At 39.5% G+C, this 26,816-nt stretch overlaps 2 long non-coding RNA genes across 33 annotated transcripts in view; one reads left to right on the top strand and one right to left on the bottom strand.

The window, feature by feature from the left end:
* Positions 1 to 21,355, bottom strand: part of LOC127467403 (uncharacterized) — a 91,555-nt gene extending 70,200 nt beyond the window's left edge. For 5 of the 23 annotated variants that reach the window (XR_007903095.1, XR_007903103.1, XR_007903098.1 and 2 more), the window contains exons 1-6: positions 21,156 to 21,325; positions 19,622 to 19,742; positions 16,382 to 16,456; positions 13,730 to 13,800; positions 10,774 to 10,998; positions 10,601 to 10,679 (exon numbers count right to left, since the gene is read on the bottom strand). This is a non-coding gene — a long non-coding RNA (uncharacterized LOC127467403). Of the gene's footprint in view, positions 1 to 843; positions 7,431 to 8,233; positions 8,648 to 10,600; positions 10,680 to 10,773; positions 10,999 to 13,729; positions 13,801 to 16,381; positions 16,457 to 19,621; positions 19,743 to 20,365; positions 20,589 to 21,155 lie in introns of those variants that run through there. The other 18 variants (XR_007903092.1, XR_007903101.1, XR_007903100.1 and 15 more) reach the window with 14 other exon arrangements.
* The window catches only part of LOC127467404 (uncharacterized), an 89,761-nt gene that overhangs the window by 27,112 nt on the left and 35,833 nt on the right, over positions 1 to 26,816 (top strand). For 7 of the 10 annotated variants that reach the window (XR_007903114.1, XR_007903113.1, XR_007903109.1 and 4 more), the window contains exon 2: positions 525 to 574. This is a non-coding gene — a long non-coding RNA (uncharacterized LOC127467404). Of the gene's footprint in view, positions 1 to 524; positions 575 to 18,570; positions 20,362 to 21,667; positions 21,761 to 26,816 lie in introns of those variants that run through there. The other 3 variants (XR_007903112.1, XR_007903115.1, XR_007903110.1) reach the window with 2 other exon arrangements.

Genomic DNA, 26,816 nt, shown 5'->3' on the forward strand with positions numbered 1-26,816 from the left:
ATAGTTCTTATGTAGACCTATCTCTATCAGCAGAAATTAATACACTACATTCCAAAAAGTAGATGTTACCATTTCAAAATTAATTGTGAACTGGCACCATAAGGCCTCTCCCTGCTCCACCCATTTTCCACTCTCTGTCTCCAGTCAGCAAAGGAACAGTTTTAGAGGGGATGTACATTTACTGTTGTACATCTGCTCAGAGTTCAGTTACACTGAAGTGTTGCTCAGGTGGACAGTTATGGTGTTTTATGCATACCACTAAGTGAATGTAAGAAAATGGGAGGTCCTTATCTCTGTAGATAAAAATAAACAGGTTTTTGCATGGTAATTCATGAAGACCAGTTATACTCACTGTGTGAATAATAGTTAATTGCTCAGTTTAAAACAAGAGATTTCCCTAAACATTTACTCTGCTATAATACCATATATACTCATAGGAATAATACAGTAACTAAGCACATAAATTAACAAATTACAGAATTAAACTTTTTGGCGATTTCCTAATTTATTTTATTTTATTACAGCTTATGGATGAAATCCACATACTGATGTCTAACCTGTAACAAATGCCAATGTAAGTAATCCATTGTTCTACAGCCACATTTGATTATGAATGGATTGACTTTGCCTAGTCCTGCTGAATAATAATTATTTAGCAGTTTCTATTTTCAATTTCAGCATTATTACAATTAGGTTTTACACACAAATTTTGCCACTCCTAACTGTTATTGCCTGCTTGCCTGCACTCTTTCCCAAATGCTAGTGAGTAGAATTAACAGAAATATATATTAAAAAATGGCTTTGATTTGGTCATGTCTAATAGTGGGGGTTTTAAGAGCTAACCTGGGAGAACAGAACATTGGGGCAGTCATCATTTTCTAGTAGGATAATGCATTTTGTGATTCAGGTTGGCCCTGAAAGTCAATTTAAAGCCTTTCTTAGAAGAGATCATGTTAAAATAAAAATGCACAGTGAGTAAAGTACAACTCAGCACAGCAGTTAGTCAGAAAACTGAAGTCTCGCTCTGTTTTCCATGTAAGCACAAAGCATAACATATCTGAGCACTAAATACAAAATATTACTGTAAACACTTACCTGACTCCTCCCTTTCACCCTATTATTTCTCCTATGCTCATTCTGTAAAGGAAAATAATTTCCTCCTCTCCATTTCAGTTTCTTTCTTTGCTTTTTCCTACTCACCTGCACAATTTCTGAAATTCCAAATTTTAAAAGGGCTATGAATCCAATCCTGGGGTGAAATACCAAGTTCTGAAAGGTCTTAGCATAGCTGAAGATCAGTGAGTGTTTGTGTTCTCTCATTTCCAACAAATTCGTAAAATCACCAGAATAAACTTCATCAATGAAAATCTATTTAGATAACTGTAGTCTTAGAATGAAATCACCATTCTGTGAAGAGCTCTGCTCACACAGCAAAACACAACAATGATTTTTACTGATTTGAACTATATCATTATCTCTGGTACCTTATTTTTATGCTTATCTGTTAAGAGAAGTGCACGTTCACTTCTCTCCTTTAGTAGCCATTCTAAATGATGCACTGAATGCTTTAACGAACGAAATTATTTATGTCTTTAAACACTTTATAACCACCTTATTATATGTAGAAGATAAAAATAGCTAGCGTTAAGACTAGCATATTGTACAGAAATGTAAATATTTTCTCTCCTGTAACAATTCATAAACAACATTTATTACCTGCAACCACTACATATATTTTTAGATGCCAGCTCTTCTAAACACAAAATCCATCTTTACAATATTTTTTCAAGTAGCTTAATAGCCATAATATCAAATGCTGTTTCACACATAGTATCAACATGTGATGTTTCACTGACATGGTAACAGGAAGTTAGCTCAGTGTAAGTTACTTTGTAGAAGACAGTGCCAGAACTTCAAGGTGTTACCTCTCAGGAATCATGAACTCCTGCAATCTTAAAGATAATATGACATATGACAAGCAATGAGAGTAATGCAAATTTTTAGGAACCAACACTGACTAACTAAAAGAATGATATCTATATGCACTATAGAAATCTGTCCAAGAAAGAAACACCAGAATAGTTTCCTATTAAAATAATGTGCCCTCTAACAAAAAGAAAAAAAAGTATGCTTTATTTTACTATTGTTACAGTCATCTTGGTACATAATCTATTTGTATGGTCACATGCCGAAAGGATTATTAATTTCTGAATTTTAAGCTCTAGCAGAAATCATGCATCTTGTTAGTTAAGTTTAGTCATAGACATAAATATGCAATCATAATCAATATTAAGAAGCAAAACTATCAATTAAAAGCTTAAAACTTATTAAAATATCTGTGACAAAAAACCCCCACTGCATTTAAAAAAAACGCATGCATTTAAGGGGATGCCCTATCACATTGCTTTCAATATTTCTGCTGACTCTTTAGTCTTCATGAACAACTTTCTAGGGATCAGCAAAGTAATAATTAAGAAAGCAACCATACTGTTCATAAGCTTCAACTTATGGCCAGTAGGTGCAATAATTCACTGAAATTATTCATTTATTTTTAGGAAGGTCATAGATCACAGAAAAATGTAAATCAAAGGGACCAGGGTTTAGAAACCTGAGATTTTTTTTCTGCTGTCTAGTAAGACAAACATTATTTAAAAGTCATAACTCACCATGTGGAAAAAAAAAATCATCACATTCTTATGAGTGTTACATGAAGAGGGGAAAAGCAACAAATTACTTAATTTATGATCAGCAGATTTCAAATGATGGGACATGTCCCACTTGAAGAAGGTGCAAACTGTATGTTGGAAAGGAGAAGCATTATTTTTTCACCCAGCACTTCCACAGCATCTCATTTGGATCCCTTTGTATTCAGTGGTGAGGCTACACCACCAATAATTTGTTTGGGGCTTCTTGTTACGAGACAGACATTGAGGTGCTGGAGCACCAGAGAAGGGCAATGAAAGAGTTGTCAAGCACTGGAACAGGCTGCCCAGGGAATTTAAAAGATATGTAGACATGGCGCTTAGAGAGACAGTTTAGTGGTGGACTTCATACTGTTAGATTTATAGTTAACTTGATGATCCTAAGAGTCTTTTCCAACCTAAATGATTCTATGATTCTGTTCTATGATTCATTTGTCTGTTTGCATCTGCAGTGTGGAACCCCATATGCAGGAGGCAGAAGTATAGTGGGACAGAAGTTTTAGTTAGGAGAGATTTATAGGACCATTTGAACCTTTGTGTGTAACTATTCCTGGAGTAAGCAGAAAAGGAAGTTTTCCACTTAAAAGGGTCATGTGCAGGAACTGGAAAAGAAGGTGAGGTTCCAGAAGACACAGGGAAGGGTATAACTAAGGCAGGTGTGGAGTGAGTAAGAGTCAGTTAGAGAGCTGTAACCATGCTTTGTAGTAAAGTGACTTCCAACTGATCCCAGTATATTTATCCAACTGTGATCTTTCCACCTCTTACAGAAACTCCTTTTCTGATACCTATTCCAAATTCTTCATTCACATACACTAATCCCCAGACCTATCAATGCACATCATCACTGCTTCTGTACCCATATGCCTTGTCTAGTCTCATGAATCCCTCTTTCGTCACTCACGGATGACACCAGGAAATCACCTTTTTCTACACTATAGCAGAAGTCACTGTCTCCTCCCTTACATGTTCCTTTCTGACACAAGACAAAGATTCCCCTCCATCTCATATTCACCTAGTAGCTCAAGTCTGAGCAAAGACAACTTCAGAATATAAGTTAGCAACAGGTATTTGGGAAGATAATACAAAACATGTACAAATCACCTCATTTTACATATATGTATCAACACAAGAGTAAGAAATATGGAACACAAAAGTTAAACAGAGCATGTTCACCTGCACCTTTCTTTAGTCCCTTTTAAAACACTACTGTCAATAACATTGTTTTCCAGTATTGTTTTTAAATTTCATAAAATACACCATAATAGTTTTAGATAAATTATTTCTTCAAGATAAGCATATTTATACCATTTGAATATGGTTTATAATTTGGTGTGCCTAAAATTTGACACCACCATAATTCCTAACATAAATATGCACAGTATGTTAGAAAAGATAACATCTCTACAAATTACTTATGGATGTGCTTGTATGACACTCAGGTCAACAGGAAGTAAGGTATGTCAAGGGCAACTAAAATACAAATATTTTATGATGCTGGAAATTTTCAATAGCAAAAATAAAAGTATCCGGAGCTGCTAAAATCTGTGCAAACACCAGTAAGGTGGCTTGAAAGCCCTGGCACCTCACAGCAGCAAGATATTCCTGATCACTAAGAGTGATATTCCAACCCTGTGGCAGGCAGGAACTTCAGGTTCAAAACCTGTACTTTAGGCTCATTGAGGCTGTGAAACCCAAAGAAACAGGGAGAAAGAATCTTATCTTCAATTTGCAGCCCCTGCTGTTAGAAAGAACAGCTACAAGTGCCTGCCTTCCTGAGTGGCAGAACTGGTCACAGCCTGCTGAGCTCACAGTTTACGGTGTGATGGCTGCTGTAATCCAACAGCCACTGCCTCTGATGATAGATATGGCTGAACAGTGGGGTCAGCAATATCTGGCCACTCTGACAGCCAAGGCTCCTGGATCACCACAGATCCTGCTGTGAGATCCTTCAGGGTCAACAATAGGTCTCACTCCAACTGCGAATATTTTCCTTTTATCAGCTGCAATCTTTATCACTTTTTCAGACTGTTTAGGAACAGGCGGACCAGCAAAAGTGCCAGTACAAACTTTTGTGAGGTGGCAGTGTGAAAGTGCCCATTAGTCGCTATACTGTTCCTTATCTTCTAACACTTCACTGATCCACAAAGAATTTTAAGTGACTCTATACTTCATTTTGTTAACAGTTTTTGGTTACAGAACTTTTTAAAAACTTTTTCATTCTTTCCTGTGAATCTGCTGACTCCTTCAAATAACTTGCAAAGCTCTAAGACAAAACTACTTGTAGAAAAGCCAAGACAATGGTCGCCTGTTACACCTATCAATGTTCTTATTAACTGTATTCTTTATCACATTTACTGGCATTTTGTCTGTCATGGTAGCCAGATTTTTTAGTTCCGTTAGTTCATGACCAGCACTAGAGCCCTTTTTAAAACTAGGGTCAAATTCGTTACTTTCCATTCCTCTGTTATCAAGGCTCATCAATTTAATTTCTGACTTTTTCTAGGACTACTGAATGAACATGTTATTTGGCAATTTATTAAAGTTTACTCTATCAATTTGTTAAAACATCTTTTATTGATATTTCAAATCTGAACTATTCCCTGTAAAAAATGATTTCTATGTAGGGATGTCCCTAATCTCTATCATAAACCTTGCCAATGCAATGAATTCAGTTGTTTCTTTCTGCGATGGCTTTGTCTTCAATATTCTCCCTAACCACAATTATCTCTTAAACTTACCTCCTTACTAGCAAAACTTACACTTGAAAAAAATGGGGTTTGGTTTTTAGAATTTTAGCCCATTGCATTTCAAAATCTTTTTGTTCTGCCTTATAATAGGTCTACATTTAACTTGCCAGAATTGTGCTCTTTTCTGCTTTGCTTGCTTGGATTTTAACTTTTTTAAAAAGCTCTATTAATTTCTAGTAATTTCCTTTACTGTTGAATTGTGTAAGATAATTCTTATTCAACTGGGTTAGACTCAGAAAACAAAGCCCCTGTGAATTTTTTAATATTTATTTAAACTGTATCTTCATTAGTATGCAATTCTTTTTTACACAACACTGGGTCTTTTTTTCATTTTATTTTAATCTTTTTCTCTCCTACAAGTATGAGAAACTTGAATATGATATCTCACTACTGAATGGTTCTTCTATTTGTTGTGTGCTGATCTTGACTAAATCAAGGGCTGTCCCCCTCTTCTGGATTCTCTAGCTTGTTTGCCCAAAAAGTAGTTCTTGATGATATCTAAATACACAGTCTGTGCAAGATGGTGTAATGTAGCAGAATGTTAAGTTTATCCAGTCTGTACATATATAAACAAGGACTGTTGCTACAATCAAGCTTTTGGGTTGTACAGCCTCTCCAGTCTCCCCCAGTATTTTACAGCAACTGTCTCCATCCCATCAACTAGCCCAGAGCTCTTATTAAACTTCTCCTATTCAGCTACAGAACCACTTGTAATTAAGCTTTTTTGTTTATTCTGATAAAATTATTTGACTATAATTTCTTTGGTACATACAGCATCATTTGTCTGCATAGTCTAATCTACCATCTCTGTATCAGCCAGGCACTAAACATTCCATCATCTCTGTATGACCTATACTCTGACATTTCATCGTCCCTTTGAAAGAAAGGAAAGGGTTACATGCAGACCCACTTACAGAAAGAGGGTGACATACCTGGGGAATTTCTAATGGAATTCATCCTTAACACTCTTCTGAAGAATCATTACCCTCAGGGCACAATGGAAACAGAGCACTATGAGATAGCAATGTGCCAAGATACCAAATAAAAACTAAGAAACTAGTCTAAGTTTCTTCTCAACAAAAATCAAATGGCATTTGAAAAAAAGACTGACAAATGGCACAGTTGTGGTTATTCAAGATTTCTGTACCAAGAGAGGCTGTGTCAGGAAGTGAATGAACTAAGGATGCTATGGAAGTATAAAAAGTCCTTTAACCTTCTGCACACACTGCAGAACTTTGTGATATTTGCATTTACTTCCTTATATGAGGAGGGAGAATCTGTTCTTACAGCTATAGAGAAGAGAAGAGAGGGATGCTTTCAGGATACAATGCCAGTAGCTACTGACTTGAGTTTGACAGCTGAGAAGGCCTCTGAGGCTAGCATTTTTTCTGTTGGCTGCAACTCACTTCTTTCCCTTTTGTGAGTCCTCTGGTTGGAGAACCTTCTTTCTGCACTAAATATGATGTGACATTAGGCACAACAGAATCTAACAGCTACACTACAGCATCCAGCAGGTATTCATTATTATTTATTTGTATTACCATAAATCTTGGAAGGTCTTACCCTGGACCACTTCACATTACGCTGGACCATGAATAAACACAAAACAAAATATAGATGTGCTTAAATTCTACATAAAGAGACAACAGAGAAATTATGGCAGAGTACAAATGCAATGACACAGTTCTACTGTGATATGTGTTGGCATTAATATACCTGCAATACATCTGTTGTCTAGTGAGATTGTTTTAAGCTTCACAGTACATAAAACTTTTAAGAAGAAATTTAAAGGAAGATAGTGAACATTTCTGTTTATGAAGAAGTCAACCAATACATGAGAGGTAGTCGAGAAGAAAATATCCACTGTGGTCTGAAAATGTAATGATTGAATGATGGAAGTTGGCATCCTATATTGATCAAAACCAGAGTCAAACTCTTGATACTGAAGGAGAGGTATCAGGTAGAAGTAGTCTTGATGGGCCTTGAAAATAAAGACAGATAGCTTATCTTTATTGCTTTAAACTGAAGGAGGAAATTGAAAATAGCAAAGGAGTAAGTTCGGAAAACGGTATTTACAGTAGCGTAACACTTTGACTAGTTAACAAGCATGGCAAGGCTGCAATTTGTCAAGGTAAAAGTAAGAGATTTTCCAAGAAAGACATGATCCATGAAAAACCTGGCTGAAAAAATAAAATCATCTGACAGAGAAGAGTGACCATCCCTAAAAGATTGGAAAAAGATTCCCAAATGCAGATTTACCCTAGACTTGATGACAAAACAAATGACAGCATGACAGTGTCTTTCATAGAGAATGTAGAGATTTTCTGAGGGCATCAACCTAAATATGAAAAAAACTACTAACAGAAGACCAATAGTTCTAATTAGAAATAAAGAACTGGGAGCACTGTTGAGGAAAATTTTCATGCATTACATCTGCTTAGGATTGGAAAACAAGAGGTATATGAAATACAAAACATTGTTTTTCCCATAAATACTGTGAAATGAGAAAATTCTTTCATTTATTATTAACTTATTACAGCTATCTATGCTGCCATGTTTTGACTTTTAAGGGTTGAAGAAAAACAATGTTCATGACGTTAGATTATGAGGAGTGCCTCATTCGACACAAAGACATGCTACATCCAGTTTGAAGACAGGACAGTCATGATACAAGCCAAGTGCAAACAACAACAGAAAAAAAGATCTCACAAACTTACAACTAACATGCTTAATGTTCAGGCACATTCCTTTGCTTTTCTTCTCAGTGCACAGAAGGAAACTTACTCTGTTGCTGTAGTTCAGCATTTCAGCTCTTGAGGTATTCTCAAGTCCACACAATGTGTAGCTGTGCAGCAAATGCCCACTCCCTACATTCCAAAACATCATCTCCTCTTGTTATCTTATTTCTAACTTTTCTCCTGGTTTCAGTCTTTTACAGCATCACAGCATAGGTTAAACCAAAGAAACAATCAGATCAGGTGCTCAACAACAGAGGTTAGCAGCACTGAGTAGCGGAGAGCTGGTACAGCTCCTCCTGTAGCAGGAGACAATTCAGAGTTCCTTTTCTTCCAAGCATTTGTAGCAGCACTACTGCAGGCAGAACAGAGCTGTGCCCCAACACTATCTCCCTCAAAGTACTGGGAAGCTGCCGTCATGGGAAGGAGAAGCAGTCACACCCAGGTGATCTGTCTCTCAGTGCTGAGGAGTGAAAAATATCGGACACAGATGAAACATCCAGGGGATTCCTCATACCCCACTCACTGGCACATCACTTTCCTTCCTTTTCTCCTCTGAAACTAGATCTGTTCTGAAGCACTTCTTTCTTTTGGTCTAGAGCACAGCTAAAGAGCTGTGTTTTAGGTTGGTTTTGGGGTTTTCTCCAATCACCTAATCTCCCTCTACTTTTCTTTCTTTTACTCAACTTAATGCAAGTAAGAATATATATGGCCAATAGGATCAAAAGGTAAAATCAGTAAACCAATAGTTCTAAACATTTTTAAAAAATATGCCAATCAATTTTTTTTATGCAAAATGAAATATTCAGTGTTCTCAAATCATGATTTCATTGCATATTGAGAAATCTGTATTTCATTTTATATTGCAAAATCTCAACAGAATCACTATCAAAGTTTTTAAACTAGAACTCTGAAAATTCCCATCCTGTAACGAACATAATAAAATTGTGGTTTAAGCGCTGTTGAAGATGATGCATTTCAAAATCACTAAGTTTTGTGTTAGAACAAGAAATTACAGCTTCTGCTTAGCACTAATTTTATTTAGCAACCCAGTGTCCTCTGTTCTTATTTGTAACTGTCACCTTGAATCCTCGGTTTATACAGGTAATTCACAACTAGTCAACGCATCTTCTTCAAAACTTCAAAGTTCTTATACTCCCCTCCAACAGAAAACGAAACAAAAAACAAAACCAACCAAAAAAAAAAAAAGTAGAGAAAAGCAGTTACCAAACGTTTTAAACTTAAATCTATCATATATTCAGTGCAATGAAAAATACCAGTAGCTATGCATTTAGTTCTCCTTTCAGGTGTATTTTTGCCATCCAATTTCTGGTTGTGTGTTTTCTTTGGGGTTTTGTTTTTGTTTTCTTTTTTTAATTGGAGTCTTTAGTCTGCTTCTGATCCAAGTCTGATTTCTTCTTTGGTCATGCTCTTCCTTCAAATTATTTTCCTTTCATTCTGCTCTTGTGTCAAGCAATAAAAATAATCCCATCCTCCTTAACCTTCGCTCATCAATTACTGTCTGTGTCCTTGCTCCACGAGACAGAATCTCTATCTGTCCTTACACACAACTCCTCTAGACCTTTACAGCCCCTTGATATTCACAAATTCAGTAACATTTCCAGTTTTTCCATTTTTTTGACACTAAGACAATTGAAAACATTCTTCAATTTGAATACCAGAAAGGAAATACATCATCATAAAAAAGGGCATAATTTACAATACTCCTTTTGTTATACAGGGAAATCCCTACATATAGTTTTTGCTCATTTGTATATAAAAATAAGAGTCAAAGCAATGGCTGTACCCATAGCTACAGGAAAAGAACTTCCTCCTTAATGCAAGGATAGATATTCATAGTTATTTTGGGGTGAATCCACTGATATATGATATGGGTAATATGGAGTTCCTGCCTAAAACTTAGCTAATCAGCATGTATAATCAAATTCACTCATAATGCCAGCTGAGTCAAATTTAACCAAGTTACACTGACACGAGTGTAAGTGTATATTTATTAAAATGTCAATGTTCAACCCAGCAAGACAATTATCTCAGTAAATCAGTTTGCAATATCTACACAACTATTAGTGATATAAATGGTTTTATAGAGCTATACATTTCAGAAAGTTTATGGGTGAAAATACAGAGCAAGTCACAGACATGCTATTCTGAAAATAAAGAAAATAAACAAATTAAAAGTCTCTACCTAATTGCAGTACAGAAGGACTTGAGGTTTCCATGTTGAATTACCCAAGAATAATGAAATCCTTTAACAAGTATACTTTATATATTTTCTACAAAGAATTGAAGTAATTTGACATAAGTCAAACCTCTTGATTAATTTTTTATCATCATTAGATTGTCAACATCAGTAAAGACTAACTATTGAAAAAGTCAATCATTTCAATGTACTTACAGCTTAATTTTCTCATGTGACCAACTATCCACAAAGCCTCAGTGCCATTAAGAAGTTTTGAGGAATATAGTATTTGGTACTGCCAAAAAAACATAATTAAAAGAATGCATGTAAATTATAATCATTTTCTAATTAGAAATGTTTTATGATTAGTTCATGTCTAAAATACATACATTATCCCAAAAGGCAGGTTCCAGCACAATCAATGATACACTGACAGAATTCACAGTTAGGAGTCACAGTGGGGTCCTGATCTTGCAACTGAACTTTCACAAAAAGAACCCCGCACTACTGCAGAATCTCCTGAATTTCAATAGGGCCCTACCCACACATAATCAATTACAGTCTGCCTATGTGGGAGTAACAACAGCGAGAACAGGACCTGTTCCTCCACACACCTGCAAAAATACCAAGATTAAAAAAAATAAAATTAGTAACATGCAGCAAAACCTATTGATAGCCTGTTTTATTACAGCATTTAACACATAATAAAGGAGTTCCATACATCTCTAAGTTGCATATTATTTACAGGAATTTTCAGCTCGTTCTTTAAAAGAATTTTGGCTTAAAATTGCTCGTGGATTTTACATGTAGTGGCAGCAAATTATGGGAGCTTTTACTGATACATACTTGAAATTTAAACTTTTAATTATTATTTTCTCAAAATTAATTATCCTAGTTTCTTTGGTCTATTATGCAAGTCACTTTTTAGTGCTTAAGCCTTCTTAAAATCTGTCCCACAACACCCATTTTAGGGACACAGCATAAGCTTGTGAATTTATTGAGGTGTGCGTAATTGTGAAAGTGTCTGACCACACAGAGTAGCATCCAAGACCAAAGTCTTTGAAAATACATAATAAAAAGCAGTTTAGTGTTAGTCATTTTTAGACTAAAAAGGAGCAGCTTTTTGGAACAAAAATCCTCATGAAAATCAGTGATAATTAATTATTTGCTAGGTTTAAGCACTTAGTGAAGGTGTTTAAAACACAGGGAGCACCCAACATGTTAAACAAGAATATACCACCACTTTGCTGCTCACAGAAAGCTTAACATTCATAATTTGACCTTACTCTTCTTATTAAAAACACATTTATCTTGATGTTTAAAAGGAAAATGCTATAAGTTACAATGTTTTTATATATTATAAACCATTTAAAAGCAGGTTAGTCCTAGGTGTCATTAAATAATATTTAACAGGTGACATTATGCAAGATTCATGGTAATAAGGGTTATAAGAACCTAAGAGCCACCAATAGATACTATAAACATGCAGAAAACATTTCTTCATTCCTGTAATACAGACAGCATTGGGGAAACAATGACATTAAAAAAAAAAAAAAGAAATCTGGGACCAAATGAAAATATTTGGGAATCTAACAGAAAAACCAAAATTTTCATAAAACACAGCACAAGTTTGGTTTGGATATTTTTCTTTTTTTTTGGTAATGATGAGTTGGTCTCCTCTTGGAGAGGAGACCATGGCTTTGATTTCATGAAAAACACTATAGGAAAATTAGCAGAAAAAGGAAAAGAATATCACAGGTTTTTGTTCCTTGCTGCCAGGTTGAAAACTGGGAAGGAGGGCAATCAAAAAGTTGAAATTTCAGGATGGTTATCTTACAATAATGGACTGGCAGTGTTTCTTCTCATGTTACTGCTTTTAAATTTCACATTTCATATGCATGACTCTTAGGCTTCTGTTACTCTGAGAAATTCAACTTTCTAAAGAATATGCTACAGCGCTACAGTTCTGTTTAAAAACTGTAATATCTTGACCCCTGTCTAACATTCCACAGAAAGTTTAAAATTATCAGACATGTGCCAAATTAGTGTGCCTACACAGTAAGTGAAGCAGTACCTCTGGCAAGTGTAATCCCATTTCTCATTGACTGAGATGAATGGACAGACCAGACCCTTCAGGACAATTGTGACAAAATCACGCAGCTACAGATTTAGCATTTCCCAAGTCGCAATGCAGTGTGGTAACCTGATGCAACTTGATCCTAATATTGTTTTCTATCCCTGTATCTAGCTCCACATCTTTCTTCGCAATTTAAGTTAATTGGAATACAATGCATATTTTCTGCACTGTTCCAAGAGTGTAGATTGTAGGATGGGTCAGGGACACATAGCAGCAGTCTAAATTACAGTCAGTTTCTGGAGAGAGCTGAAAACACAGTGTAACAATTTTGGCGGCCTAAGAGTAGCTCAGAGGTAACATCCAAACAGTCAAAGAAATTAAACAATGAAGCTGTCTCAACAGTTCCCTTCTCTGACATGGACAGGAAAAACATGTTTCTAATCCAGGTATAGAAACTACTATAAAATGGAATGATTCTCAAGCGGTTTGGGAGACTAGAAGGTCCCAGCAAAACCAAGTTTTCTTCATGACTAGCAGAAGTAATGAAGTCTAGTTACCTATCAGCAAGCTTGTAGATGCCACCAACACACTTCTGCAGAACCCCGGCCCAAACCTAGCCTGGCTGTTTTCCCATTCCCTTCTTAACAGATTTCCCCAAATTCCAGCTTCTGACATTTAGCAGAACAAGAGGCAGCTCACATAGTGGTTAGGTCTGAACTACACATGTGTTGACTGGCAGCCCAACCAAGCATGCCGACCTGCAAGTCAACAAGTTGAACAGAACAGAAAAATTCTGAGTCCGTGTTGCAGCTTTTTCTACCCTGGGGGCACTAATTTGAGTCCCTTCTCTACTCACAGTTGCTAAGTTTCATTCAATTTGCAGAAACTTGACTTTATGACCTCTAACTCTATATCAAATAGACCTGAAATTAAGCAGTGGATTCAAAAATTATTAGGAGATAACACTATCCTATATATCTTGTTTTGTTCAGAAACTAGGCATGAAAACACTGTAGCATAATCACTGGGAAAATAACTAATGATTCTTATGTCATTTATTGTTTTCATTGAGGAGTTACACAACAAAGTCAGCTATAACAGAACACAGATTTTCATGCGGTGATAGCATAAACGAATCCAGAGAATGTAGAGACTGTTTCAATAAAACGGGCTTTGTTTTGCCACAGTGAACAGGGCCCTAAATACAGGTTGCTTCATGAAGGTGAAAATTTAACAGAAATACAATTTTATATTTCTTTTTAACTTACCAAGAGTATAACTGACTGCCCTTCGTGGAGATCTCTGCTTCTCTTCCAACTCCATGCTGTCTTTCCTAAGGCTTAAGAAAAGTTCAGTGATACATAGTTCAATAAAGCAGTGCCATCAAGTCTAATCAAAGTCTATTCAGTATACCTCGATTTTGTAGTTTCTGTTTGGTGGGGTTTTTACAGGTTTGTTTTGGTTTGGCTTAGTGTTTTTTCTTTTTAATAAACATAGTGATTTTTAATGCATCACTTTAAAATTCTGATCTCAGTACCTGGATGCAGATACTGGTATTCCAAATTAAGGAATACTTTTCAATAATATGCAAATCCCAGTTCCCTTCTCTATACATGGCATCCACAATGCTCTGCTTACCCTTTCTATTGATATAGCACTAAATTTTGACTTGTGTGTTTCTCACCAAGGCATAGTCGCAATCAGAGGGTTTTATTTGTTGCTGGATTCCAGGAACTGATGAAAGAAGGAAAGAAATTGAAAAAGTATAATGACCTCTCTAAAACTCTAGTAAAAAGAAGAGAGACAAAGAATAATCAGTGTGCAAAAGTTAATAGAAAACTGGACATTAGAGGAAAGGTTAGCAGGACACAATGGGTATAAGAAGAGTCAAGGAAGTGAAAGTGATTTGACCAAAAGGAGACAGAACAAAAGAAATAAAATTATATTCTTAGCAGAGTAATGAAAATGAGCTTTTCAAAACTGTTCTGAGATTGGCCCATCTCTTCTCCTACTGCAGTAAAATCATTACATCAATTCAAAAAATACTTTAGGAAAACCTTAATGCCACTTAACTTGAACCATTCAACTTTAAGCATTTGGAGTATCTAAACTCTGCTCAGCTAAACAACTAAAGTGCTTAGATTTGAAAATAAATGTAATGATATTGTAATCATTCACTGTGTCAGTCGTATTGAGCACACATTCAAATCTGAGCCCCAGCTCCTTACCCAAATAACAGGCAGACCCACACTTCGGTGCTAGTCTGGATCCAGCCTATTGGTTACCAGATAGGCAAAGTCAAGTACAAGAGACATAAAAGACTACTGTGGATTCAGACTCTTCTCTGAAAAGCCATACTCATGCAAGTATTTTAACTTAAATACAGGATTGTTTGGTGAAGCAGAATGTAAATAGTTAAGTGCTTAAAGTTAATTCAAGAATCAGCTCCCTAAAAGAAAACTAAAGAAAAAGTGGCCAAGAAAGAACAAAGAAATGGGTTGTTGAATCTGTATTAAAAATAAATGACCTCTGGGTTACATCTCAATGCACTGTGCCTGAAAACTGCTGCTTCTTTCTGGCTTAAGTATTAAACTTTGTTTTTAAAACATGTAATGTTAAAGAACCCTAGCAAAGGTTAAATTAGTTCAGTGGTTGATAACAGTACTCAAGTAATTCTTAACACAGGGTGTAGTTCGGGTATAGGTATAAAGGGTTCACCACCTCTCTTGACTATTTAAACACAGTGGCATTTCCAAACCCAATTGGGTAAACAGTTGGAACAGGGTTAATAACCTCTATTCCAACAAGAAAAACTGTGGAAATCATATGCCACTAACAGGGTTCTGTCCCTTTTAGTTCTTACTCTACAATAGTTACTAAAGGGAAACAGTTATTGAGCCATTTGTTGAAATATCAAAAAACATTTAGGGCATCTCTCAGCATTCTGTGAAGTTCTGACTACTGTGATCTGTTTCCTGAACTGCATTGTGTGCACTCTTATTTTTAACTGTCACCTATCTAAAGTACCACTAAGCCAAACTCAATGCTCAACAACTATATTCTCACATGCAAGCCCCTGCTACCAATATTCCATCCTTTATCTATAGCTGTAAAAAAAAAGGAACTCGCTTGTTTTAAGATACATGTTTAATAAATCCATACATATAAAAATCATTACTTAATTATTATTAAGAGTAAGACTAAAGACCTGATAAGGCAGTGAATTAGAGAGAGAATTAGTTCCTCTGTAGATTCAGTTACCTTTTCTTAAAATGGCTAAACAAAATAATGTTTTGTTCTCAGAAGAATTATGAGCACTACCAAAATTTTATAAACGTTGTGAAGCTCAGAGTTCAAAATTTCCCAGAAATTGGGAAACTAGAGAAGTAAATGAACAACTTTCATCAAGTTGTCTTACAAGAAATAAACTCAACAGCAAAAGAGCAAACAAATTAGTACTAGCTAAGAGCATTTCCAGATCCCTCACTCCTCCATTCATTTCAGTAGCATTTCATTTAAATGCAGGCATACATATCTGCAAAGTTTAAGCTTCAGTCTTTCAAACAGCTTCACATATCTGAACTTCACTCTTCTAAGTAGTGCTGCCGATAAAACTACTCGTGAACAGAGTCAAGCACAAGGACTAACATTAAAGGAAGCAATAAAGAAATTAGCTGATGAATGCAGGGTATCACTAACAATTATTTCTGAAAAGTGAAGGACAGCAAGGAAGAAAGCAAAGCTTGAAAAATAAAGAGCTGATATATGAGGGGTGGAGAAGAAATTAGGTTATGACGCCAGAAATTACCCTACAAAAATTTAACTTCAATACCTATAAAATAACAGAATCAATGCTAAGCAGAAAAAAATAATGGAGCATCCCTAACTTAACAGTCATGACAACCACGCTATTTTCTCACCATTTGATGAGTCCTCTTCAGTTCCAGGCTGAAGTTCATGCATGCTGTGGAGAAGATCACTTGGCAACTGCTCTGCTGTAATTAATCCATGAATAAAGAATAGGCTTCAGTTTTCACAGATACCGAGCCAGCACTTTTCACAATCATTAAATTCACAAAAATATTAAAACATTTAGAATTTACAGTTAGGCCATTTTAGCAAAACTTTACCACAGAACCTAAGTTTAATATCAAATCCTTTCTTAAATCCTCAGGGACATGTTTGTTATTATGAGTCAGGCCTATAGGTGTTGGAGTCAATATCAAAAGATGTGAACAAAATATAGTAAATCCAACCTTTTGACAACAACATCCTTAGTCCTTATGCTACATCGAGCATTTTAGAGGTTTAAAAAAAAAAGCTAAATGGAAAATGTCCTATTGGAAAATTAGGAGGTAAAAAAAACAAACAAAAAAAAATTTTATTTTTGATCTGCAAGTTCATAGGAAGTCTAATAAAGTATACACAGGTCCTAAGCCAGCACATACTTCTTGCAGTCCTTACAGTCTATAGAAGCATCCCTAGATCAGGTCTATTCTGGCAAATTCAAAACTCTGTTTTCATTGTACAATAGTAAATTATGTCTACTTCAGTCCTTTCTAGATTACAAACTCTATCATTGCTAGCAGATTGAAATTGCAAAAGCAATTCCAAATCCCATATTTGTCAGGGCAAATCAGAAACTGAAGGGCTACAGAAGGAAGTAGAACACTCACACATGAAAGAGGATGTCCAACTACAGTCAGTAGGTTATTAAACTGAAACTTTAAACTTCAAGTGATACAAAATTTTCAGAGGAGGCCTGATTCCTATAACAGGGATCTAGAAGGCTGGATGAAAATCAGGGGCAAGGCAGGGCTCAACTTAGAAAAATAAATAGAAAAAAATTCAAACTCCCACTGGCTGTATGCCCATATACAATACAAACACAGAAATACACACCAAAGTAATATGTAGGAGTGCAATTATTATAATTATGTGGGTGCATCCTAGCGCCCCCAAACTGGTCTAACTTACCTAGGAACTGATCCAGATGAAATGGAATAACATGCAAGAACTCAAGCAAGCCAAATAATCTAACTAAAAAGTTACATGGTAATGACACAATGCCAATTTTCATTACAACAAATTCCTCTAATCCTCACAGTTGTAAAATAAATCTTAGAAACACATAGCAAAGTAATTTGTAAAGCAATGCGTGCCTGAGTCAGAAGACAGCCTGCAGCTTTCTAACCACTCCTAGCTATAAGCTTCTGTCCTTTCAGCAGATAAGTACCTTGCTTTGGTTTTCCACCTCTCAGCTGGACTAGACAATTCAGTATATCCAAGCACAAAGTCTGCTGCATATAGGAAACTCCAAGTACAGGAAGCAGTGGGGATGTCATCTCAGCAACACAGATTATATTATAAACCACTCTCTCTAATGATTTTCTCTAGACTTTTAATTTACAAATTCAGGGTCTCAAGATCCTCCAGGGCCTAAATCCAGGATTCCTAAAGAAGGGCCTACTAGGTCCCTCGATTGGATCCAGGTGTTAACAGTTTCCCTCATCCAACGTAAGAGAACCTATGCAATGAATGGGAAAAAAAGCTATCATTTCCAGAGACAGAACTTTCAAAGGGCTGGTGCAAATCTAAGGAATGAAAGTGCCTAGAAGCTAAGGGCCATCAGAAACCTAACTGCACCTTGCCTGAAAAACAAAACTTGTTATTTCAGCCTTGCCTCACTAACATAAAGACATTATGTTATGTATATGGAACAAAAGACAGAAAAAATAAACTGAAAATATTCAACTGCACGTGCTCCTTCCCCTGGCAACAAGAGAATAGCTAATATGACAAATGCTGGTCATGTCACTTATTACAGTATGAGGAGATTCTCTGACAATTCAATGGCACTGTCTGAGGAGAAGAACTGAAACATAGGACAGGCACTACTAGGAGGTGTTCAGATAGGCCTGTAATGAGAACTGCATTAGGAAAGGAGTTCATTAGAGAAACTGCAGCTTAACCTCATATTTGCTACCACAGCAGAGAAGACTTCCACCACTCTAATAAGCCCAAGTGGTTTGGAATGGAAATTTGACCTAAAGAATTGACATCACTTTTGGTGAGGCTACAAATCCCTTTCTCTCCCTTCTGTCTTCAGCTGTGTTCCTGCTGTGACTTTTTGGCTTCAGTAGTCACTGAGGAAACAAACTGATGATCCTCTCCCAGATGCTACAGCCAGGGAATGCAATACCTACCTCGTATTACACGGATTTTACACTACAGCAATTGCCTTTCTCACTCGTTCTGATTTTCAGTTAAATATTTACCCATTCTGATCCTTAAATTATTTTAATTATGCATTATTTAAGTTAAGAGATATGCATGGAAGGCATAAACCAAGACTATTAAATTAGGTTTATGTTTTGGGCAGTCCTAAGTAATTCTGAGAACAATCATTATGTAATATCACTATTAGCTTCTTAAATCCAAAATACAAAAGCATAATACTGAAGAGAACTACTCAATGTGCTTACACATAATAATATACATTTCAGTCTGTACAGGATTGGGGCCTATGTGCATTAAGTATGGAATCTGAAAGCAAGTACTAGATATTAGAGGATGTAAAAATTTCACTTTCATTAAAAATCTTAACAAAATGACATCTGAAAGGATAATAGTGTGATTCATATTAGAGAATACCATGTATCATAGAAACAGTGTATCATAGAATACTGACATACCATCTTCTACACCTTATTTCTATACTCTGGTTGGAAAAATGGGTGAAAAATTATAGCTAGAATTATTTTAGGGCAAAAGTAAAGAGAAGTAGTATCAGCAGCATCATAATTTTTTTTTTTACTGTTTTCACTGCTATTTCTACTGCAAAGTTTTATTTTCACAAGCACATAACCTTCAGGAAAAAAAAATTAAAAATATTTCTTTTCAGTTGAAAGGCACACTTCGAAAATTTTGCTCAGGGTAATTTTATTAAAAGAAGAGCAAAAACGTAAATACACTGCAAATCATTTATATTTCCTCCTTATTAATAGAACGGCTTTATGAACAGAAGTTTTTTTATCTGGCTCATTTTCACTGAGAACGTGGTTTAAAAAATTAGGAATCTGTTTCTTTAGCAATACCAAACTTCAAATCCGAGGAAAATATAATAACAAATGCCTAAAATTAGTTATATGATTACTTACATGTTGCCTTGCACTACTTTCGTCACTAAGGAGCTCCAGAATTACATACTTTCTGAGTAGCAGTAGTTTTCGTAGCCATGATGGTCTAAGTTCTTTGAGACCAAAGGCTTCGTGTTTTCTACTGTGGCAGTTGGTTAAAAAAAAAAAAAAAAAAAAAAAGAGACATTACCTCTCCCTTTCAAAAACTTGTTCTGCTTATATTTTTGTCAGTGCAGCTCTAGCAGGGAGCAGTGGAATCATGAAAAGCATTAGGCCCTGAGCCTGCTAGTGCTCGTCTGCCAGCAGTCAACCGAGTTCAAGATGACTCGCTCACAGACGTGAAGGGAAGATTTTGAAAGTCAGTGGGACCAGAGCTCCCAGACTCTCATTCTGTACTTTTGAAAAATCTTCCCCGAAGTCATGGGAACAACAGTTTGCAGGTCTCAGGCCTCTGCTTTCTTTTCCCTTTTAAAAAAAGCGCATCAGACTAAAAAAAAAAACAAATCCACAAAACAGAACAAAACACTGAAGTCAGAAAGCCCGAGGAGCGGCTGGCAGGGATGCGCTGGATCTCCCTGCCGAGGCAGGGTCCGCGGAGCTCCCAGGGAAGGACTCTCCAGCAGATACAAGTCAAGTGCAGACAGCGAGTGGCTCGGGCGGCACCGCAGCCTGCCTTTCCCCCGCTGCTTTCGGCAGCTCCCTAACCTCCATATCGGCTTCCCCATCCCTGAGCGGGGCTGGGAGCACTACCCGGCCATCAGGTACCTTACGCTCAGTCACAGCTCGGGCCGGAGGGGAGCGGGGGGGGAGGATGCGGCGTGAAAATGAAAGTTCGCGTTTTCCCTGAGCGCTCCGTGCGCAGCCGAGGCGGGAGCGCTGCCCCAGCGCTGCCCGAGTTGAACCTCGCTCCGTCAAGTTCCTCTGAGAGAGCTTTTCTTTTTTTTTTTTTGGTGTGGTTTTTTCTTGGTTTTTGTTTTTTTTTTTTTTTTTTTTTTTTAGTTTCAAATGACCAGTGTAGGGCACTCGGGGCCCGCTGTGCCCTGCGATGCTCCCACACAGCCCCGCTCCGCCGTTCAGGGGCTGTTCGCAAGCCCGGGCGGGGGGCGGCCGGCGGGGCGCCCTCGGGGCGCTGCCGCCGCGCAGCCGGTGCGGCGGCGGGAGGGGGATGGGGAGCGGCGGCTGCCAGGCGGGATCGGGATCGGGATCGGGCCCGCGTGCTGCGGGCAAGCGCCGAGCGCTCCCAACCCTCCTCCGGCTGCGGCGGGGTGCGCGGCTATGGGGGGAGACCGGGGGGGGCAAAGGGGGTCACGCTGCAACCTGAGCGCTGCGGGAGCCGCGGGGGTCCTTAGAGGCGCAGGGGGAGGGCGGGGGGGACAATGTGGGGGAGGCGCTGTTCATATTTTCCTCAGGTCCTCTTGGCGCACATCCCCCTCCCCCCGCCGGGCTTCCTTTCCCTACCTTCCCAAAACCCTTTCCCTACCTTCCCAAAGCCCGCTGTCGTCTCCCCCCCTCCCCCGCTATCCACCACCCCCCGTATCCCCACCAGCGCCTTTACCTTGACAAGTTCGCGGGGCCGGCGGAGGTCTCGCTCCCCCTCTCTATCTTTCTCTTTCTCTCTCTCTCTCTCTCTCTCTCTCTCTCGCTCTCCCACACACATCTCTAACGCGCCACCTCTCCCCCGCGGGCCCGGGCTACGGGTGACATTTCTCTCCCTCTCTCCCTCCTTCCCTGCCCCCCCCCCCCTTTCCCCATTAGCGGCGGTTGGGTCGGGAGCGCGCGCTGAGCGGGGAGGGCGTGGAGCGCGCGCGGGCGGCGGGTGGCGGGCGCAGGGGGGCGGGGGGGAGGGGCAGCACTGACAGCGAGCGCCGTGTCCGTGCGGCGCTGCCGCCTCAGCCCCCGCGCGCCCCCCCCCCGTTCCCGGCATGCCCCGGGGCGGCGGGGCTGGCGCTAACGAATTTGAATGAAGAGCCCTCCGTTCTTTCGGCGCCATTTTCGAGTGATGCCCGATCGCATCGCTGCTGCCGCCGCCGCGGGGGAGGCGCGGGGCGCGGGGGCCGCCCGCCCGCCCCGCCAAACTCGCCCCCCTCTACCCTGCGCTATCCCCGCTTACACCCTCGTCGCCGCGCTTCGGAGCGGGTACCACCGCCGCCAGCACAGGCGGTAAGAGCCAGAGGGAGCGGGCGCGGCTGGGGCAGAGGGAGCTGGGCGGGCGGGCGGGGGAAGCGCGTCTTCGGCAAACGGGGGCAACCTGCGCCCCGCCGCCGGGAAAAGTCACCTCAGGAGCCCGGTGGGCAGGGGGCGGGAGGCTCCTGGAGCGGCGGCAGGTCCTGGGCGGATCTGTCACTTGCTTCCCTCAGCCCCAAGAGCGGGCGGGAGCGGCCGTCTCCTCCGGCAGGTAACCCCGCTTACCCCCCCGGGGCGGCACCGCGCCCGGCCGGGGAGCCCGGGAGCCCGGCTCGCACCCGGCCCGGCCCGGAGACAGCGGCGGGGAGGCGGGCGGGGGACGCGGGAGCCGCGGGACAGCCCGAGCTTCGGAGGGTCCCCCTACCCCGCGCTCCCCGGACATGACAGGACGGGCTTTCCCTCATCTCCCCCCACCCTGGTTTTCCAACACCCCTCCCCAGTGGATTCTTCCCTCCCGCCTTCTCCCCCTGCCTCTCCGCCGTGGAAATTTCAGGGCAGCGTTCGGGACACGGAGGCTCCTGCTTCCCTGCTCTGCAGCAGCCAGGATGACTTCCCCACTTACATGCACATCTCCCTTTCTCGCTCGCCGCCCCCCCCGCCCCCCGCCTCCTTCTTCCTCTCTCCCAGTGTTTTCGTAAGCTGGATTATTGCCCCTTCGCTCTTTCTCTTCCCCGTCCCTTCTCTCTCCGCCACCCCCTCTTCCCCCCCCCCAAAAAAAATAAGAGGACAACCTTCGGGTTTTTTTTTTTTCTCCGTTTGTTTCCTCTCCATGTTAGCAGATTAACTTCTCCGTTTAAGCGCTTTCTCCACCTCCCACTCAAGCGTTTAATTTCCCGTGTCGCGATACGGAGCCGCCTTTTACAGGAACCTGGGTGACGGTCGTGCTGCCACATGCTGTCATATTTATCGTCTCTGTCCCTTTGGGTATTAACGAAGGACCAAAGTGCTCTTCATCGCCTATTGCACAGGGCTATTTTCCCCCCTCTTAGCGTTAAAACGCGAGTTTCCTTCCTGAACTAGAGGGGGGGAAACATAATCCGAGACCATTTAAATCGTGCCAGCTATTTCTAGGTGTTTTTCCTTTCCTCCTACACACCCCAAAAACGAGTAAATACCCTCCCCATAGATAGCCCAGCCTAATACTGTGATCAGAGCTGGCCATTCACCTTCTCTTCTCCGCCTACAAAATTCTCTGTCTCTGTCACCCGGGTCGCTATTTGTCATTGGCTTAGCTATTTTTTGGTGGCTGTTTCTATGTCATTTCTCGGTGGCCAGCAGCTCTCGGTCTCTCGTAGCTGTATGAACGCGATCGTGCTTATTGTGATAGGCGCCGAGATCTCTCGCAGCCTGTGCGCTGCGCGATTCCCCCGCCGCACACACACACACAGACACACATAATATGTGACACGGTGCCTTTTCCTCCACGACGTCGTTTAACCCCCTCGGGGCCGGGTTTGGCGTGGGTGCTCGCGTTTCGGAGTTGCGCACACAGGCTCACAAGGCATCTTTTTGTGGCGGGAGCGCCGGCGGGGACAGCACCGTGCAGTGGGGCAGGGAGGAAGCTCGGGCGCTGCCAGGCCAGTGGGCTCCTTCACAGCCACAATTTCTAAGCGTTACTTTTTATTCCCCTTCCTACTTCCCTCTTCACTTTCGGCCGCCTGACTTTTTTTTTTTTTTTTTTTTAAATTATTATTTTTAATTTTTTTAATTATTATTTTGTCCTGAGGAAGGAAGGCGTGTGGATATTTTTCCCGATGCCGTGTGAGCGGCGGGGCTGCCGTCGAGCTGGCGGGCGCTCAGGATGCGCAGCTAATGCAGCATCGGGCCCCCCGTTAAGGCGCCCGTTCAGCGGAGGCTGGAGCGGCTGCTGCCCCCCCTGGTTGCCTGCGAGGACGCGGGGCTGGGAGGTTGGACCGGGTCACAGCCTTTCTCCGCTCCTCTTTCCCCCCCTCCCACTGCCCCCCTCCGTCCCCCCGTTACCCCCCCGCGCATCCCTCCGCGGCGTTCAAAGCCAGAAGCGGCCGCCTTGCGCTTTGCACTCTGGCCACCGAAAATAACGAGTTAACCGAGGGACGTAGGAGGGACGTAGAGAAGAGTTGGGGTGCAGAAGTGCTGTACAAAAGATTTCTGTGTACATGGCTGAGAGCGTGTAGTCTTAAAGTGAAATGCAAAACTTAGCGTTTCCAGCATGGCAACTAGATTGTGATTCAAGGTATTTTCTGTGTCATGCAGAAATGCAATAGTTCAAGGAGATTTTTCTGCCTCGAGTCCTTAGTTTCCCTGGATTCTTTTAATCCAGTACACAAATTATACTTTTTCAGTCATTTTTTTCCTGGGAATTGCTCCTTACTTTGTCTCCACAATTCTTACCTTTGTGCCTTGATAGAAAATTCAGCTTAATCCTTGAAATTACGATACTAGTAAGATCTTATTGAGATTTAGCACTCATTTCTTTAGGTTTGCATGATTACTTTCAGAGTGTTTTCAGAAACGTTTTTAGCAGTCAGTATGGGAATGTGCACAGAGCTGTTTCATTGTAGCTCTGTATACTTTGAAATATCAGGATTTGAAGAGATTTACACTATTCAGCTGTGGAAGTGCACTCTCAAACACTGACTTTCACTTTCAATGAAATAACTGTCCTGACTCATAGCTAATTTACAAAAAAACCCCTGTAATTCAGTATTGTACAGGTGCATATGCATTTTTTCCCACTATTCGATAGTCATGTTCAATAGAATGCAATTTTTATCTATTTTTCATTTTATTTAAAATCTCTGCTTAGCACATATTTGACTACATGAAACAACTGTTCTTTTAAGCTTTTAATTTCTCAGCTGCACCAGTCCCATATTTTACAATTACATAAAGGTGGGTGTGGCTAAAGCGAAAGCAGTAAGCAATCTAATATCAGTATATAGTGTATGTTAAGTAGGTTTTCCTTTCTTATATTTGATGTACTCCTTATTTTGAAATATTTGGGGGGAAAAAATCATGTAGCTTAAATAGACCCTTGTAGAACTGCCTGCATTTTTTACCTTAGTTAAAATGTCAAACATTAACTGGGATTACTTGGCCCTGGAAAAGTTACATTTAGAGGAAATATCAATTGAACTTAAAGATCTAAACATATATACTTATATTGATCGGTGAAAGTTGAAGTTCTGTGCTTACTAAAACATTGCTTAGATACACCACATAGCATAGTGTGTGTATTAATTTTTTTTCTTTTGTTTCTTTTCAGTCTAATCATCTATCTTGATTCTTAGGAAAAACATCCAAATAAGCTTCAGTTGGTTGGGGTTTGGTTGGTTTTTTTTTTTCCTCCCTCTAAGTTGTACTGAAAGTTTCCAAGAAGTACCCTTTCATTTTATAGATATAAATCTACTGAAACTTGGAATAACTCTTGAGATTTTTTTAATTTTCAGAAACAACAGTAATTTGAAAGTGTGACTGTGTATCTATGTGACTTTTTAATGTGTTAGGTTAGTATTTGATAGGAAGCTTAATGTGGTAACATTTTAAAGGGAGACTATATATACGATACCAAGGTGTCATGGGGTTCTTTTTCTGTTTGGTTCGTTGTTTGTTTTTTTTATCCTTAACTTCTGGAATTCTGAACATCTTACTATTCCATCTAAAATGCAATGTCATAGAAGGAAAAATAAATTGGAATCTTTAATTCCTTAATTCTTTTTGTGACTAATAAGTCAAATTCTTAGTGAAGTACAACTGGAACTGCCTACAGACTACCTGGCTCTGTACAGCTTGCCTTTGAACACTGTATGAAGGTGCACATCTCACCCAGCTTGAATGTCAAAAGCCATCCTAACAGGTGTATCAACGCTTTTCTGTCACACTTTTACACAAGTACAAGCACATGACCTTTCTTTACAGAAAAAGTAGCCACATAACAGTTAGTATTTCTTTTATAGGACCTTACTGGGTTTTATTATTTTCATTGGGAAGCAATTAACTACTGAACATGTAAGGGAGAACCAAGAAGCTTATCGCTGTATTCTACGAATGTGCTGCAGGTATTCTGCTTTGTAGATGCAGTCATCCACCCACACCCAAAGGCCCGTTGCAAGTCATTCCAGTAATTTACATTCATTACAAACTGTCAAAGGCAGAGCGCATCTTGGACTAGTTTTGATTGTCTGTGAAAGAAATAGGGAATGAAATTGTAGGCTTTTGTGTACAAACAGAAAAATGTTTTTATCAGAAGGTTTTTAAAACTAAAAATAACTTTATGTACATCAACAAGTATTCTCCACAGATTTATTTTTTTTTATACTTACATATTATTGTAAGTTCTAAACACTTAGTATTTAACACTGGAACCTGATCTCAAAAAAATTATGTTTTCTATTATCAGTAAAGCTTTTTTTTTTTTAAGACAGGCTGCCCAAATTTTTGTCATACATAGTCCCCTGTGACTCTTCTCACAGCCATCTATTTTTTAATAGAACTACTAAAGTATTTTAAAGATAGAAAAAAATTGATATACCTCACAAATAGAAAGGGGACATCAGACAGAATGGAGAGGTGTAGCCATAGATTTCCAGTAACCTCTTTTTAGATAGTGAAAATGTTGCTTTGCAATTATTTTTTTTTGGGCATTATTGGCAGGAGTTATGTAGAATTTTTAGGTTACTGATGTATGAATATATAACAAGCTGGATAAACTGGGTTTCAAAAGAAATCTTTATTGAAAAATATCTTCATTGTGGATACTGGACAATTTCAGAAATTCTTTGAGTAAACTAGGTATAAAAATTTCTGCCCATAGGATATAAGGCAATGTCCATAGTGATTTTTTTTTTAACCCTTTCTTGTAAGTTTTTAAAATGCTCATTCTAATAAAGAAACTTTGGGATACATCTATTCACTGGACAGTTGATAGTACCACACTTGAGGAAGAGTTTTGATCTTAGCTTTGTGTGCTGTATGAGAAATCCAGAAGGTTTGGAGGAATATTAGAGGAGGGTAGCAGACTTGAGCTCTAGTGCAGCTAACATTTAAAGTTGGG

This window comes from Manacus candei, unplaced genomic scaffold, assembly GCF_025592945.1.
Source record: "Manacus candei isolate 608988 ecotype Guabito, Panama unplaced genomic scaffold, ASM2559294v1 h1tg000014l, whole genome shotgun sequence".
Classification (NCBI taxonomy): Eukaryota; Metazoa; Chordata; class Aves; order Passeriformes; family Pipridae; genus Manacus; species Manacus candei.